The sequence below is a fragment of the Tiliqua scincoides genome, chromosome 1, assembly GCF_035046505.1.
Source record: "Tiliqua scincoides isolate rTilSci1 chromosome 1, rTilSci1.hap2, whole genome shotgun sequence".
Taxonomy (NCBI): Eukaryota; Metazoa; Chordata; class Lepidosauria; order Squamata; family Scincidae; genus Tiliqua; species Tiliqua scincoides.
In genome coordinates this window covers 25,067,787-25,085,977 of record NC_089821.1, presented here as the reverse complement: position 1 = coordinate 25,085,977, position 18,191 = coordinate 25,067,787, and the positions used below count along the sequence as shown (strand labels likewise).

Below are 18,191 nucleotides of genomic sequence, written 5' to 3'. Positions count from 1 at the left end.
TCAATTTTGTTGTATGGGGGTGTTAAATTTTCCTATTTGATGATGTCTCTTCTGGCCATAACATCACTTCTAGTGGGTTCCATTGTGGGTTCCACTAACAAAGACCCATTCTAAAAAGTGGGTCCCAGAAAGTTTGAGAACTACTGAGCTACAGTACCTGGGTTTTGAATAGCTTCAGGGCTTGAGACAATTAGTTAATTGATGCTTCCATCACCCTTTGGGGACCCATCAAAAATCAGGTCAGAACCCATCACTGGATCCTGACCAACAGTTTTGGAACCACTGCTTTAAACCCTTCTGTGTTGAACTGCACTTGCCAAAACCCCCTCTTCTTCTATACAATGCTTAAAGGCTTAGGCATTCTGTCCCGCCCTTGTATCTGGTCACCCAAACCAGTGGGAAAATGCATTGTGTTGTTGATAAGAAAATTCACATTTTGCTATAGAAGAAATATATATATCCAAGTACAAGATAGGCAACATCTGCTACATTGTACTCAGTGCAGTTTTTGTCATTCTGCCTTTCTCAGGAGCCCATCTGTTCTGGGGTAATTTTCCCATCAAGGGTAACCAGAAGCAGTGGAAGACAGAGGGAATTTTGGCAGGTACAGCATTTTAAACCTTTCCATGTTGACCTGCACCTGCCAAAAATTCCCTCTTCTATACAATGGTTAAAGGTATAGGCGCTCTGTCCCGTCCCCCCTTTTGTATCTGGTCACCCTGTGCAAAGGAAGAGGCCTTCCTCTGCTATGGGTATGACCTGGAGGAAGCCTCTTATCTTTTTTTTTTTTTTTTTTTGCATGGGCAATAAAAAAGGAGTAAAAAAATCCCTGCCTTGCTTTTTAACTCTTATTATACCATGCCAAGCACACAGTTTGGTGGTGCCCTGTGTTAAATGAGCAGTGTTAATAATTGCCATCACTCTAGCAGCAGCAGCAGAGTTCTGTTGCTAGTAACAGACTGGCTGACTGTGGTCCTTCCAAGTTGAGTAGTACATCTGCGACTGCCTGGGGAATAATCTCCTGCTTTATATTCGATGCCTGGGTCTCCAGTCCTAAATATATGCAATACTTGGAGACAGATTTATACCCTTACAAACCGTGCAAACTGATCCTAAACGTGTTTAGGATCAGATTGCAATTTTGTTCTTTATTCTTACCATCAGTGGTTAATTTTTAAAAAAAGATGTGTCAGAGTGCAAAGTTGGTTAAAAAATTAGCCTCCTCTCATCAGTGTTTGAGTAAAGTAAGAGTTAACAGTTAATCAAGGATGAAGATATATGCTCTTCATATGCTTGGAGAAACTCATCTGCATATATTCCACAGCTGAATATCATGCTGTGATCCTGTGCATGCTTACTTGAGAGTAAGCTTCATTACATACACCAGGATTTTATTTTAATATAATACAGGATTGCACAGTCAGTCTTGTTCTAAATTGCCCCATGAGTCTGAGAGGAAATGGCATACCCAGGAAGCTTTCTGATTCATTGTTGTTGGCAACCTTCAGTCTTGAAAGACTCTGGTATCGCGCTCTGAAAGGTGGTTCTGGAACAGCGTCTAGTGTGGCTGAAAAGGCCGATTCGGGAGTGACAATCCCTTCCACACTGGGAGCAAGTGCAGTCTGTCCCTGGTCTGTCTCCCTGGCTATGGGCCTTTCTTCTTTGCCTCTTAGCCTCAGACTGTTGGCCAAGTGTCTCTTCAAACTGGGAAAGGCCATGCTGCACAGCCTGCCTCCAAGCGGGCCGCTCAGAGGCCAGGGTTTCCCCCCTGTTGAGGTCCACTCCTAAGGCCTTCAGATCCCTCTTGCAGATGTCCTTGTATCGCAGCTGTGGTCTACCTGTAGGGTGCTTTCCCTGCACAAGTTCTCCATAGAGGAGATCCTTTGGGATCTGACCATCATCCATCCATTCTCATGACATGACCGAGCCAAAGCAGAGTCTGGTTCATTACAAATTTGAATTTGGGTAGATACATGTCCTGCCAAGTGAAGAGGAGACTCTCCATTCTCCCTAGTGGAAAAGAAATGCATTACTTTGGTGAAGAAATATCTTCAAGTTGCTTCAGGAGCCATCAGTAGAAGAATCCTAAATATCATTTAGCACCACCCCCTTTAAATCCTCTGCACATGTTTTAATCAATATTTATTAGATTTGTATTCCGTCTTTCTCCCTGAAGGGCACCCAAGCTGGCTAACAATCAAGTTAAAATATAACCAAACAAGGATACAAATAAACATTAAAAATACAAAACACTTAAAAACAATTAAATAATAATATTAATATTAATAATCTTAAATAATAATCTTATTATAATCTTAATAATCTTAAATAATATCTATTTAATTATATATATATATATATATATATATAATATATATATATATATATAAAACAGAATAATAAATCTATTATAATCTTAAATCATCATCATCATCATCATCATCATCATCATCATTTCATTTTTCCTGCTTTCCAATAACTGGAAATTGCAGGCTGCATTATTCCCAAACCAGAAAAAATGAGAGTTCAGAGTCTACCAACCATGACTAAAATACTCCTTCAACAGTAATAGGCAAAGGTGGGGTAATTAAAGTGTGTGAAGTTGATGAGACTGACTAATAGAAAAAAGCAAAGTTGTTTATGGAACCTTAAAGTTCAGTGACCTGATCTCATGAACAGTTTAGCACCCCTGAGGCTAGTGACTTAATATTTAATTGAATAGAACTGGTTGTAATCCTAAACACACTTTAGGATTAAAACACATCCCTCCCTCTCTTTCCTCTAAAGCAGTGGTTCTTCTCACACTTTTAGCACCTGGACACACTTTTTTGAATGAGAATATGTCAAGACCCACTGGAAGTGATGTCATAACCCAAAGTGACATAATCAAGGAGGAACATTTTTAACAGTCCTAGGCTATAATCCTACCCACATTATTTAAAGCATATACATAGTAGCCTGTTCAAAGTAAAGATCTGTCACATTTCCCCAAATACAGTCACATACCATGGCAGCATATTAAAAATAAAATATTGAAATAAATGGGGACCCACCTGAAATTGGCTTGTGACCCACATCGTGGGTCCCAACCCACAGTTTGAGAAACACTGTTCTAAAGGGATCACAGTGCATTCCTCCCTGTTCCAAATTTTATCCCTATAACAGCCCTGTGAGGTAGGTATGGCTGAAAGATGGTAACTGACATAAGGTTAGCTTTATGACTTTATGGTCTCCCTCGTGCTAGTGCAAAATTATACTGTCATTTATTTCTTAGTAGTCATGGATAGGATTGAGTTTTTTCTCATTTATTGTAGCATGAACTTTCTGGGTTAAAGCCTCCTTTAGAAAACTGATGAAATATGTTTGTGTTTAACTTCTGTGCTGCTTTTCTGCTCTCAGAAACTTTCTGAACAATGTAATACAATTTGCAGTTAAAACAATTAAAATCAAGACAATAAAACAGTAGGACAAAAGTAACACTAAACCCCCCCCCCCCCCGAGAACTCAAAAAGTAAATAGGTTCTTCACTGTGAGAGTTAATGGTACAATAATGAGTGTTCAATGAGCTTCAGAATGTTATTCTATAAATCAAATTTATTGTTGAACCTGTTAATCATAATAACATAGAGGTTGCAGTCATAACTTAATATAATATAGTTACAGTCATAACATGGTAATATGGCTTAATAAAATATGGTTGTGGTCGTAACTTAATATAAAGAACCACCATCTGTGTTCATTGCCCTCATAGTCTGTTAGGTTGCCATCTATGGGTGGTGTTGGAGGTCAGACAGGTCAAGCACTGGCCATGGACCCATGTGTTTCTGAGTGCCCACCCAGTTTCCCCCTGTAGCCGGCAAGGGAAGAGTAATGTGCTCAGCAGAGCAGCGTAACATTGATGCCAAGAAGGCCAAAGGTAGGGGAAGCAGAAAGTGCATGAGTTTAGTGCAGGCTCTGAACTAAACTCATGTTCCTGCTTTCCCTGCCAATCACACTTACTCTTCTTGGCTGCTCTGTGTCCAGAGGGCTCTTACTCATTTCCCGCACCCTGACCAAAAGCAAAAGAGGTTGTTTCCTGACCCCCTCCACACAGAAGATATTGGGAAGGAGAGCCTGCCTGTCTATTTCTGAGCTTGGCAGAAAAGCAGGGAGGTAAGGGTGGAGTTTGGGGGAGGGAAGTTAAAGACTTTGAGAGCCTGATCATAGAGGTGTGCCCAAACATATGAATTCTTTCAGTATGCATAAGGAGCTCTCCCGCATAGCTTGCTTAAGACCCCAGCACAATCTGGCACCACCATGTTGCCATCAGCATGCTTTTTGCAGAATTTAACCATGGCATTGGCAGAAAATAGCTATTTTATTCTATTAGAGTTGGACAACCCTTCGAGTAGCCTGTTACTCCCAGTTTACAAGTGGAGAGCTAAGACACCTTGTCCAAAGTGGATGAGTCATCCCTGAGCAGATGCAGGTTCTTATGCTCTTGCTAATTACTGTATGGTAGGAATCAGGAGAACACATTCTCTTTTAGTTGATGCTTACAGCTTCAGCAGTCTTGGTGTGAATCAGTCCCATCTGCTGTGGCTGAACAGCTTGTGAAAGAAGAGTTGGGCATTTGGCATTGTCTAGTGAGAATGTCTCTGCATCCTGCTTATTGTCATGGTGATTTGATCCCACCCTTTGTCAATTGCAGCAGAGACTCAAAAACATCAGTAAAAGTGTCACAAATAGTTTAAACTCCCTTTCATTTTCCTTAGAGGGTGCCTTCTTGGGGCAAAGGGAAAGTTTGCCTGGTTGCTTGGTTAGTTATATTCTTTGTGCTGGATGCCTTATTACTGCTTATGTTGACACTTGCCAGATGTCACTGGGCCCAGTGGCAGTAAAAAAGACTAGATTATAATGGGAATGGGGGTTGTTGGGAAAATAGTGCACACATCTGCCCAACCACCTGTCAACTCTGCCTTTTGTATGATAAAGCTTAGGAGGGCATTGTCTTTCAGTGCTACAGCAATGCTGATCATAGTGGGGATATATCAAAACTTTGGAGGTGAGACCCTCAAAGCAGCTCTGGTTTCTGTGTGTAGGTACAAGCAGATTATGTGATGAAGGCTAAGAAGTGAAGGAATTGCCTGATTAGCTGGAATTGGCTCTGCTGTTTGCTTATAGAATAAACAAACCAATGGATGGGGTCTCTGGAGCCTGAAAGGGTATGCACTCAACATGTAAATGCGTATTAGTTTATGGCAATGGTTTTGCAGGGAGCTTGGCCATTTGCCTCTCTGATGGGATAACCAGCTGCCCAAGAAAGAAGACAACAGCTTATGTGCAGTACGGAAGCTGTGGTTCACAATGCTGTTTACGATATTGTCCTTCTAGCGTTATTGCTTTGTTTTGTAACTAGAAGGGAGAGCAAAGATCTCATACGCCTGAAGAGTGATCCCATTTCTCTGCCAAACATATGTACTATTTCAACTTTTAAAATTTTTTTTTTTAATTTTAATTAACAGTATTTATATACCGCTTTTCAACTGAACGTTCACAAAGCGGTTTACAGAGAAAAATCAAATAACTAAATGGCTCCCTGTCCCAAAAGGGCTCACAATCTAAAAAGATGCCAAGGAATACCAGCAGACAGCCACTAGAACAGACAGTGCTGGGGTGAGGTGGGCCAGTTACTCTCCCCCTGCTAAAAAAAGGAGCACCCACTTGCAAAAGTGCCTCTTACCCAATTAGCAGGGGTTAAGGTTAAGGTTAAAATAAAATTCAACAACAAAAAAAAATTTGACTTCATTCCACTTGGTAAAATGTGGAAGCCTAATTATGAGCAATGGATGTGGGATCACATTATTGTGACATTCATATCTAAGGGATGAAACTCATTCGGGCTGCAGATATGGTGTGCAAGTTGAAAAAAAATTAACAGTATTTAGAGCATGTTACAGGCATATCACATCTTGTACTATAGTGGGTTCCTTATCAGGTTAATGATTTTTTAAAAAGCAGCCCTCTGACATATTTTGTTAATATGTATCTGGGTTTTCATTGGGAAGTATGGGAACTACAGTATTTCAGTACTTCTGATCTCTACAGGCCACTCAGGCTCTTGTCCTCCACAGTTTGCACAGTCTTCCAAGGACACTTCTGGAGCTGCCACAGGGAAGTACCAACACATCAGTGCTGATCCATTGCTGAGTGGAAACTAAGGCACACAGGGGGAGGTTTAATTTCATGTTTTCATGGACCAAAAGTTCTTTCTATCTTCTTTATCTGCAGTCACATGCTGTTCCATTATTTTTCGCTCTGTTTGATGGCAGCCCAGGATGTTGAAACGGTGTGACTTTAACATCTTATCTGAACTTGGCAAAAGATTAAAGGAATAGGGCCTGGCGTCTTAGAATATCTCTTGGTTTGCAGCTAGCTAAGATGCAAGGCTGAAAATACACCTGTGGGGCCCAAGAACTCCAAAAGCAGAAAGTGAGAGAGAAGGGGAAATGGAGAAGGAGCAACAGTCTTTATATGCATTTACTGGAAGCATTCTTAGGAACACTGAGCTTGGGGAAGGTGTCTTGGTGTCCTTGCTTTTAGGCTCCTGTTTTGAGGAAGTGCCTTCCAGAACTTGCTCAGCAATCCATCCAGGAGTGCTTACTATTAATTCCTAGCCGGTAATAAAAGCTGAGTTTCTGGAAAACCACTCAGGAACTGTGTAATTACTGGTGGTAATGCAGAGGGGTTAAGATTCTGTATTCATCTTTGCATGATAGAAAAATCCCCAAGGCCAAGCGGCTCTGCAACTCTACTGAATATGTTACTTTTTACTATAGCTTGATTCATTGTTAACTTGTATTATCCTGCTAGATAAGACTAGTAAGGGGGGGACTAAGGGCCCAATCCTATCCAATACCAGCACTGGTGCAATCGCAATGCAGCCCTGAGATAAGGGAACAAATGCTCCCATACCTTGAGGAGGCTTCTGTGACTTCTTCCCACCACCGCATGATGCAGTGCATGCCCCATTGGCACAACTGCACTGGCATTGGAAAATTGGATAGGATTGGGCTGAAAGAACTGGGCCTAAGGGTTACACTATCAGTTCTGATATTATGAAGGATTCTTAAAAGAAATCTTTCCCTTACGGGTGGGCTAACATTTTATCTTGGCAAATGTCAGGTTCCCAACCTGTTCTCCCCTGCCAATGTCCTACTGTGTACATTACAAGACAGTGATGGAATTTGGAATCCTGTGCTCTGCCCTTAATTCCTGTGGTGTCAGTTTGGCTGGTTCAAAGAGAGAAGATTTATGTAGGCGTGTGGATTGACAACTTGCTTCGCTGGGTTGGTTTTGCAATATTTGATGCTCAATTGTTGGCTTTACTTTATTAAAAAAAAAGGGGGGACCTGGGTTTGTGCTCTGCTGGCTCCCACAGCGGATGATGAGATCAACCCGTTTCAGTATTGCGTGCTCTGGGTTATGAAGTGTCTGTATAAAATTTTGTCTTCCAACAGCTATCTTAGCACTTTTGTTGTATGTATTTTGAAGTACATCCTAGAAGTCTTGCACGTTTATATCTGATTCCTTTCCTGTCATGCTGAACTTTCATTCTGGGCCTAAACAACAATGGCTTTAGTGATGTTCTTGGCCTTTTCTACCTACAAAATGCCACATCAGCCTGAAAAAGCATATGAGGTTACAATAAAGTTTTGCTTGTCCTGCAGTTTTCAGGTGAATGGTACAATTGTTTGATTTACAAAGCAGACACTTAGCTATTCAAGTCCCAGCAGGTTATGCTATCTTCTCTTGTCCAGGAGCCAAACAAACTGCCCCTGTGACCACTTAGTCAGGCTATGAGGTTTTATGCATACATGAGCTGAAGTGCTGTGCAAACTGTTTTTAGGAGATTGATGTGAAGTATCTAGTAATTGAAAATCTAGTAATTGTATTCGGTGGTTGCATTTTTTTCTGGAATTAAAATTGTTGGGATTGTATTAAACAGAATGGGTAATCCTCCATCTGAAAGCTCTCTAGTCAGAGCATGGGTTTGTTAAGTAATTGTTATGGCTTTAATGAGTAAAAGGAAATGGGATTTTCCTCACAAATGTTTGCCCCTATTGTTCTGTGCCTCTTCCTGCTTGGATTAATTGGGCTACCTAGCTAGTAAATCTTTGCTGTTGTTTTAGTAGACTTCTCAAATTTTATACTCTTGAAAAGGTACAAAATAACTTTGAGCTAGAATGAGGTCTGGTCTGCAAGCTGGAATCTCTATTGAGCAGAAAAGTAATACTGGGGCACTGCAGAGATGTTATTAGTTGTGCATGGAGAAGCTGGCAAAGAAGGAAGACCGGAAAAGATTTTGCTACACACTAACTGTTTTGTGCTTCACATATTTTATGTTCTCTGCCTTTACTGTGCTAGTCAAAGAATCTCCCATGCTTTCATACAACTCTAAATGCCTTTAGAGAGCAATAATTTTCAGAGATAACTGGTTCTGGTTTTTGCATTTTTGAATTCTCCTCTTCATGGGGCTAGAGAGACATGGTTTGTTATGCTTCTGACAGCCTATAGGTGCATCTGCACCAGCCTCCCTCATCACAGTTTTCATTGTCAGTTGTTGTGTACTGGCCTCTTTAATCCCATGCTTCTTGCCACACTTGCAATTGACACAAAGTTAAGCACCAAAGTACTGTCATAAGTACTTAAAACAGGTAGAAAGGAGCACCTGCTTGCAAGTAAATTAGAACGTTGGTAAGCTGTCCTGCCAGTTACAAGCCTTCAGTGAATAACATTATTTTTTTATGGCCGTCCAGGTGAGTTAATGTTTGTTACAGGAAGTATAGCCCTTGCAAGTGGTTACCGAGTGAAAAAGTTTAGGTTTCACATTTATACTATGGAGAGTAAATTGTATGTAACTACGTGCTAGTTACAAATCTTTCTACGTGGCTTTACAGAAAAATACAAATTATTCAGGTGCATGAACCTCTGAGGCCAAAGAAAGACTTCCTTTCAGAGTGTGGCTTTGCTAAACTTGCAGTCCTTGAAATCTGCCTTGTTAAAAATATGGAGTTTCAGTGTGACTTCTGAGCACAGGACTGCAGCCTTAAGACTCGCAAGTCTCAACAAATAAGTAAAGAACGGTTAGTTTGGAATTCTTCCCTGAGGATCAGTCTCTGCAGGAAGAAAAACCCTGAATTATGGGAGTGTCCTGACTTATTCTGGCAATGTGGCAGTTGTAAACCTAAGGCTAGTATCCCTCCCAGCAATAGTTGTACTCTGTCAAATCACTGATTCGGTTTGATGAATTGTGCAGCAGTTTTGCTTAGTTTCATCTTGAACCTTACCACAAAATGGACTAAACTGGAGTCTGATGGCAGTTTCCTTAATATGCACCTATAGTGAGGCAGCTTTAATATCTTGCTGTCATCAGGAGTTATATTTTCAGGAAGCCACTCCAACTGCTAGGAGGCTGGGCTTCTTATGCACAGAAATGAATACCATCCCCAAATTGCAAGGAGTCAAGGTGTATCATGTGTGTCAGTCCTGATTTGCTGCCACTTGTGGCAAAAAGTTAACTCTACATTTCTCTGAAGTTTCTCTGACATCTTTTCAAAAGTAAATAAATGGGGGCTGGGGGCTGCTGAGGTACTGCTCTGTAGGTCTCATGGTTTGACTGTAGGTAACATTCTAAATTTAAAATTATTATTTAGGAAGCACCTTGGGAGCTGGGATGGTGTAGGGACATCTGTGTGTCACCTGTGCCGACCTCTGTGGCATCTCTTTGCACTGTATATCTACAATTTGTGTGTTGCAGATTCTGGTGAACAATGGAAATCTACTCTTCCTTTGGACCCTGAGATCCTGATGATTGTGCCATGCCTGCACTCAACCATTTAAAGCCGGGCAAGGACCCTCATAGCTCTTGTGTGTTGCCACCCATTCATCCACGTTCTTGTCCTCCTTGCACCCCAGGCATTTTCTAAAGGTTAGTTTTAATACTTCTATAGCACAGTAACATTTGGACTTGCACTATGAAAAAAAGTGAAATTGAAATGTTGAGAAAGGCTGTAGCTTAGAAGCTCTTTCTGGAAGTGCTATGAATACTCAGTTTTGGAACAATGCACCTTATTGCTGAACAACTACTAGTGATCCAAAACACCAGATTTCCTGTGATTGAGAGAGAACATTTGGAAAGAAAGTTAAGCACCAGATGTTTCATAGTCATTGCTATGTCCTCCCCACCCGCAGCAGTGGCAATGGAAGAGTTAACTGTGCTCCTCAAGTGTTTTTGCCTGGTTATTGTAATGGGGGCATCCACTGAACAAAAGCTTTTCAACTGCAAATTCCATGCTCAGCTGGATGCAGCTGCTGGTCTCTTGGGATGCAGAATGTAGAAGCCTTGGTCAAGAATAGGGACTAGAAGGCATTTGATATGGTGCAGAGAATCCAGCATTCCACACCTTTCACTTGGAATCCATCCCTAGAATTTCTGTTCTCTGTCTTCCTAAGGTGCCTCCTTACCTCTCATTAGCGCAGGCCTGGACAGGGTCAGCTGGAGGTAGCTTGGCTTTTTCATGTGGCCTTGATGGGATTTGTCAAAGCTCCTTTCCTTTTCTTCCTGTTTATTGAACTTTCATACAAAAGGAATGGAGAAAAGAAAGGAGCCTAAGAGTGGGATTGAGCCAGGGAGAGAGCAGAGATGTTGAAGACATTAAGCTCCTGCTTTTATCCCATGGAGCTGAAGGAGGAGGGGAAATGTGGAGTGGTTAAAATTGGTAGTGAAATCCTTTCCTGTAGGAATCCTTCCTCTGCTTTGGAATTATTAACAGTATTTATATACCGCTTTTCAACTAAAAGTTCACAAAGCGGTTTACAGAGAAAAATCAAATAACTAAATGGCTCCCTGTCCCAAAAGGGCTCACAAACTAAAAAGATGCAAAAAGAACACCAGCAGACAGCCACTAGAACAGACAGTGCTGGGGTGAGGTGGGCCAGTTACTCTCCCCCTGCTAAAAAAAGGAGCACCCACTTGAAAAAGTGCCTCTTACTCTGCTCTATCATTTGTGATGTGGGCTTTTTGGAGTTTCTGCCTGGGCTTCCTTAATGAACTAGTGTGCTGCTGCTGCTGCTGCCTGTGAAGACTGCTGAGTGATGCTCTGATTCTGCCCTTGTAGACTCAAGCAAATCAATCCTCTTGAGATACAGGCAATTGTAATTATTCCTGGATGAGGCCGGACATGCTGAGCTCAGAGGCTGCTGCCTCCCCTTCTTGACAGTAAAAACGCTGAAGCGCAAAGTCCCAAAATGGATTTTGAATTGCCACCATTTTAACTACTTCATTTGGATATGCTCCAGTGTTGATGTGTCCCTGGTTGCCTGCACCAGAAAAACCCTCCCATCCTATCAGTAAGTTAATCAGCCACACAGGGAGTTGTGATGGCTGCTGCCAATTGGAGGGACATTCAGTGCAACCAGATCCTTTTCCCTCTTCCCCCCCCCCCCACTTAACTAGATAAGACAGTGACCTTCTGTGCAGCACACCTTCCCCTCAGAAACCTTGCCTGGTTTGTAACAGTAGAAGACTTATCTCAGAAGACTAGTTTGGCTGTGCTTTTGCATCAGCCCAGAGATTTTGCAGAGGGAAGGGTGTGTGACCTTATTCCTGTGTTTTCTGATCAAATCCTCCCCCATCCCTTCCTCAGCCCATCCTTCTGTCTTGCATCTCAAACTTCTTTGGATTCTCTACCAGAGTGAGGGGGAAGGAAGAAAAAGAGCATTAAGTTTTTAAAAAATAAAAATAAAGAATTACAAATTTTGTTTTCTGGACCTTCAGGTAGGAAGCATTAAAAAATTCAAGTCAGTAGAAAAGCAGGTTGTATCTAAAATATTTTCTTTTTGGTGCCTCCTCTAAAATAATTGGAACAACAAATGGTTTAATTACAGAGCTTTTCTAAAATGCTAAAAGTGCACATATGCTGAACATCTATTCCGCTCTTAGTGCCCTGTTTAGACCTGCAAATTCTTTTAATCCCAGAGTACAGAGCATAGATACACCTGATTCAAAATGAATAGTTAAAATTCCTTTTGCAGTCTTGGAAGGTCCAGTTCCATGTACAGTGGTGCCTCGCATAACGAATGCCCCGCGCAGCGAAAAACTCGCATAACGAAAGAGTTTTTCGATTGAGTTTGGTAACTCGCATAACGAAAATTTCTGGCCTTGCTTCACATAACGAAAAATTTTTTAGGTCCGTGCTTCGCATAACGAAAACTTTTTAGGTCCGTGCTTCGCATAACAAATTTTTTAAAAATTAAAAATTTCGTGTATGCTTCAAATTTTAGAAATCCTCTGTACAGTATGTATGCCTTTAAAGAGCACGTAATAAACACTTTGTAAACCAAATTTGACTTTGTTTTGACCTTTTTTGCCCATAGGAACCCATTAATTAGATTTCAGTGCATTCCTATGGGAAATCGTGATTTGCGCAACGAAAATTTCACATAGCGAAAGGATTCGTGGAACGGATTAATTTCGTTACGCGAGGCACCACTGTATCTTCTCTCATACACTGGGATGCCTAACTGATGGGAAGCTAAGGTGAGCAGTTCAGTAGTAGGGATTCATGAGTGTCATCCAGGACCCACTCTTGGCTGGAGCAACTTTTGTGTATATACCTTCCACTAATACAGGAATGGAATAGTTTAATTTTTATTTTTGCAGTTAGCAAGAAGAGGACAATCTGGAGCTAATAAGTAGTAAGAACTTTTATATGGAGGTGGAGGAAATTACTTCAGAGTTGGTACTGGTCCATGTTCATCCCTTATTAATCTGATATTAGGCATGAAGACAACTATACCCAAGCCCAAAGCAATGTTGACTTCCCATTTTTATCAAACTGCATGTGGTTTAATTTAAAAAGAAATGCTGACCTTGCGCCCTGCTTATGTATATGCCCTCCATTCCTGAAAAGGTCATATAAATTGAGGAAGTGTCTTATGACTCTTTGGAGAATGGCTGTTTTGTAATGTGCATATGTGTGAAGTACCCATCCTGAACGTAGTGCCACTAATATTACAATACTTCAGTACAATAAAAAATAAAATTTTACACCATTTTGCTTTAGCTCAATAAAATGCAACAAAAAGAACTTGGCAATAGAAAAACTTAACAATAAAATTTATTTACATTTTTAGTGGCATATTTTACTATTGGTTTATTACTTATGGCAAGTCCTTTACATTTCATTGATTATTATATCAGAACAGAATGCTTACTTGTGTGCAATTGTTTATTCAGGTTGATTTCAAATGGAGTGATGTGATGTTCCTTCACTCACAATCACTTGAAACGCATCTAAATATAGGCTAGATAAGGCCCACACAGGCTTTTGGGTTATTGGTCATTATGAGGGGACACTAGAATCCTTTTACAGCCTTTTTACAGGGGCTTTCCCTTTCAAATCACTGTAAGGAAAGGATCTTTTAACAATTAGTTTGTTTGCCCATTTATTTCACAACATAACTTCTGGGTTAGGCATCCTAGTCCAGTATAAATCAACTCAGCAGGCAACTCAGTAAAATGCCTGGGTTGCTCAGTTGTGGCTTGTGATTCCATCATCACCATTTGAATTTATGATCTTTGTTCTCTGCTGTAAATTTTCCACCTCTTAAAGGAAGACTTCATCGTTTCCTTACAGCAATGTGTCTGTAAGGTGTCTGTGGTGACTGTACATTTGTGTTCAGAACCAGGCCCCGATTTCTTGACCTGTGCTATAGGACAAGAAAAGGCAAACTGAAAATGTTTTTGGCATGCTGGGGGGGGGGGTCGCTTTGAGTGTTACATGCTTAGAGAATTATATCCCATTGCATTGCAAAAACTATGCAATATTCTGTGCATATGGGTTATGATATAGAAGCTGGGAGATGAGAATCTTTTTCACCCTTGCCTGCATAGTTTTGAGCATATAACTGGAAATTTTTTTATTTTTCACATTTTTATACTGTCCTTCCTCCAAAGAGCTCAAATGTGAAAGTAGTTAGCACAAAAGTTTGAGAACAGGGAAAGTTTTTAGGTTCTTAGGTTCTTCTTTCTTGTAGTCATATTTTCCCAATGATGTTCTTATGGACTTTAACTTACACATACCACTGTAAGGGACCAATCCTATCCAGCTTTTCAGTACTGATACAACTGTGCCAATGGGTGTACAAGGCATTCTGTGCGGGGGGGGGGTCACAGAGGCTTCCTCAAGGTAAACGAAAGTTGGATAGGATTGGACCCTAAGTCTGCAATCCTATACACCAGTGGTCCTCACACATTTAGCACCAGAACTCACTTTTTAGAATGAGAATCTGTCAGGACCCACTGGAAGTGATGTCATGGCTGGAAGTCATGCATCATCAAGCAGGAACATTTTTAGCAATTCTAGGCTGCAATCCTACCCACAGTTACCCAGGAGTAAGCCCCATTTACTATCATAGTTAAAAGAATATTCATACGGGTTTGTAACAGTTCCCCAAATGCAGTTACATACCATAGTAGCTTCAAGTCTAATATATTAAAAATAAAATATTTAAATGAATGGGGACCCACCTGAAATGGACTTGCAACCTACCTAGTGGGTCCTGACCCGCAGTTTCAGAAACACTGCTGTACACATTTCCTTGAGAATGTGGACTCATTCCCATTGGACACAGTGGGACTTACTTCTGAGTAGACATGCATAGGATTGTGCTGCAATTCCATTGACGGAGGCATCTACCTTGCCTTTATTTGATATCGTGCTCAGTGCACCTTATAAACACACCACACAAATAGCAGTAAAAAGCCCTTGGGTGTATTCCAAGAGTCAGGATGCGATGGTTTGGGAGTCAAACCTGGAAAATCCAGGTTCAAATCCCTGCTCAGTCATGAAGCTTTCTAGGTGACCTTGGGCCAGTCACTATCTCTCAGCCTCGCCTACCTCACATGGTTGTTGTGAGGACAAAAGGAGTGAAGGAACTACAGTGGGCCCTCCTCATCTGAGGATTCAGATCCCGCAGATTTGCAGGTTCCAAACCTACAGCTGGAGGGTCTCACTGAACCTCCCAGACGTGACTGGAAGTGCCTTCCTGTTGCAGCCAGGAGGTGCATGGAGGACTTGTGCAGCGTCCCCATGTCTCAGAACACCTTCTGATGCAACTGGAAGGCACCTCCAGTTGTGTTTGGAGGTCCTCTAAGGGACCCCCCCCCCCGCGGATCTCATTATCTGCGGGTTCGGTATCACTCAAAATGTGAAAATAAATAAATATTCACAATGCAGTGGAAGAGGATCCCACACCAGTACAGCTCCTTAGGGAACGCAAACTGGTTCTCCCATTCTGGCCCTGAGATTGGAATCTTACCCCCAGTGGTGTAGCTAAGGGGGTGCAGGGGTTTGCAGTCGCACTGGGCAACAGGCTTTAGGGGGGCAATAAGCTGAGCTTGACACCAGTGGCCAAAATTGTGAAAAAATTTGGTATGTACGAATAATACCATCAAGTTATATATCCTTGGAAAGATGATTTAAAGCAGAATGCAATGAAATAAACCCTATTTGAATATCTGTATTTATCAAAAGTTATGGCCAATTAACCAGAAAACAAAAACACAACTGCCTTATGGAACAAAAAGTAGATTTCTTAACTCAGAACTGACCCATGAGACTGATTGTTCTGAGAGCCAATGAGATGTTGTTATAATACTGCGTGGAACCACTAAGGTGTTAATATGAGGCAGCTCTCATTTCCATGTATCATAACACAGCTACTCCTGCTAACTGGTAAAGAGGTGCTATTTCAAGTGGTGCTCCTCTTATATTTAGCAGGGGGAGAATAACCATCCCTCTTCACCCCAACACAGTGTCTCTAACCAATAAGGGGCACACTCTTTATTTATTTACTTAATAAAATTTGATTTTGTCATGGAGGGGGGGCTACAAAATCTTCTTTGATCCCAGGTAGCATATAGATGTTTTAGCTATGCCACTGGCTGGGGAGAGGTGTCAGATCAAGTGTGTGGTGAACTGCTCGGGAGAGGAGGCAGGTTTTCCCCCAATTTGCACTTTTTAAAAAACCCGAGTGTGACGTCACTTTTGGTTGTGACATCACTTCCGGGGCATCATTTTGAGCTCTGCACCAGGCTACGTGTTCATTAGCTACGCCACTGCTTACCCCTTGCACTGCAGTAGGGAGCAGCACGCACTGATTGGCACACAGCCTAGCAGCCCTTAGCAAAGTTATTTCTGAAATCAGGAGGAGAGCAAGTTCCCTGCAGCTGTTCCTTCACTGCTTGATGGATGGGTCAGGCTGCTCTTCCGCTTGTTGTGATTTTTTTTTTTTCTGGGGGGCAGAGGGTGCAACCTCCAAGAGACCCTTAGGATGCAATTCTAACCACACTTTCCTGAGAGTAAGCCCCATTAAACAAAATAGGATTTACTTTTGAGTAGACCTGGTTAGGATTGTGCCCTTAGTCCTGTGGCCCTTCAGAGTGCCATCTTAAGGCTTCAGGTCCACAGTTTCTGAGCAGCTGCTTCTTGCTAATAATGCATGTAAGCAAATAAGCTTGTGTAAAATTGAAACTTCATTATCAATGATTATGAGTAATGCTGTTTTCATCTGTCTATGAGCCACTTGCCATTGTGTGTCTTGCTTTTTTTTCCTTTGTTTTATTTATATGGTATTGTCAAAAGTCCTGAAGGTGGCTTACACAATCAAAATTTTAATAGTAATCCATGTGCATGCAAATGGAAGAGAACAAACAAATCACACTGAACATGGATTAATGTTATTTTATGGGAAATGTGTTTAAAAATCAATTTATGCTTGACTAAACTGTTATAATCTGAATGGGTTTTTTTTTTCTTTTGAATACTAAAAATGTTAGGCAGACTCTAGAATTTACTGGATTTTTTTTATTGCAAGGCTTTTTAGCTTTGCACTTACAATGGTTTGTCACAGTTGACATTAATGAATCTCTTTCAGAACTGAAGATCTCTTTTTGGACACATGTTCTACAGAAAAAAACACTGCTGCTCCTGCAGAGAAGCCTACCTTTTATTGCTTTGTATTATACAATCTAGCTACTGCACAAAGGGAGCAAGGATACCCAGTTTGTCAGTCTCTTTATCATTAATGTTGTGTATTTTTTTGTTGTTTTGCTAAGATGTGGCAGGATTAAGGTGTTGAAAACCCCCAAGCACCATCAACACACTGATGGATTTTCACCCTCTTCCTTGATGCACTAAAGTGCCCTTTAATTGTTACAGTAGCACCATGGAATGAATCTGCTGAGAAAGTTGCTCTGATGTTTAAATTCAGAGGTTTAATTCAGAGGTTTTGAAGGCTAAAATCTATAGCATCCTTGTGTGTAGCACACTTATGTGCTTCTTGTTCAAGCTTGCTGGCCTTTGCCTAATAGACCCCTTGGCTGAATCTTTTCCATGGATCTCTGCTCACCTTGGTTGAGGCTGCTGTGGTGAACTTGTTTGCAGTGTCCACCCCTTTGATACTCACTGTCTCAATGCTCTGAGCAGCCAATGCTCTGAGGCAAAAGGCAATAGGAAGCCATGCAGATAACTTCAACCCTCCCTTTCCTCATGCCCAATCACAGAGATTCCCCTATTTTTAGTGTAGTGGCTCCTCTGCAGGACAGACAAGGCGGCTTGTATATTGCTAGGATACTACCATGCCAGTGCCAAAAATAAACTCTGCCCAGAGATGACATCGAGCAGGCAGCTGACATTCACTGCATTGTGTATTGGTGCCAGTTCACATGAAAATATGCAAACACCAACTGTGGTTATCTGTTGTCTCTTGTTGTCAGATATCCCCCTTGGCAGTTTTGGCCACTGTGGGCAGGCTGCATTCCAAGGTGATTTCCCTAGGTTATATTTTGAGGAACAGCCACAGTTCTGGGGGTTGAACAATTGTTTGTGTCCTTCAAACTGCTATTCTGAATGTGCACATAATTGCCCTGAGTGGCATTTTGGAAAGTTGATGGCTGGATGTAAATGCAGGGGACCAGAGAATTAGCCTCTTTTATTTCCATTTTTTGTAAGTGAGCTATTTGAGCTCATTTGCATGCATATTCTTATTGGGTTGTTTGTTTTTTCCTGAAGGTATACAGAAGAAGGGAATGAACCAGGAGGAGAGAAAATGGAGAACTTGCCACCACAGCTAGCATTGGCAGTAGG

The 18,191-nt window shown here is 41.4% G+C and overlaps 1 protein-coding gene across 3 annotated transcripts in view; it reads left to right on the top strand.

Moving 5' to 3' along the window:
• The window catches only part of LARGE2 (LARGE xylosyl- and glucuronyltransferase 2), a 52,803-nt gene that overhangs the window by 1,405 nt on the left and 33,207 nt on the right, over positions 1–18,191 (top strand). For 2 of the 3 annotated variants that reach the window (XM_066634708.1, XM_066634703.1), the window contains exon 2: positions 9,800–9,970. The gene's annotated coding sequence lies outside the window, so the exon portion shown is untranslated. Of the gene's footprint in view, positions 1–3,089; positions 3,175–9,799; positions 9,971–18,191 lie in introns of those variants that run through there. The other variant, XM_066634706.1, reaches the window with a different exon arrangement.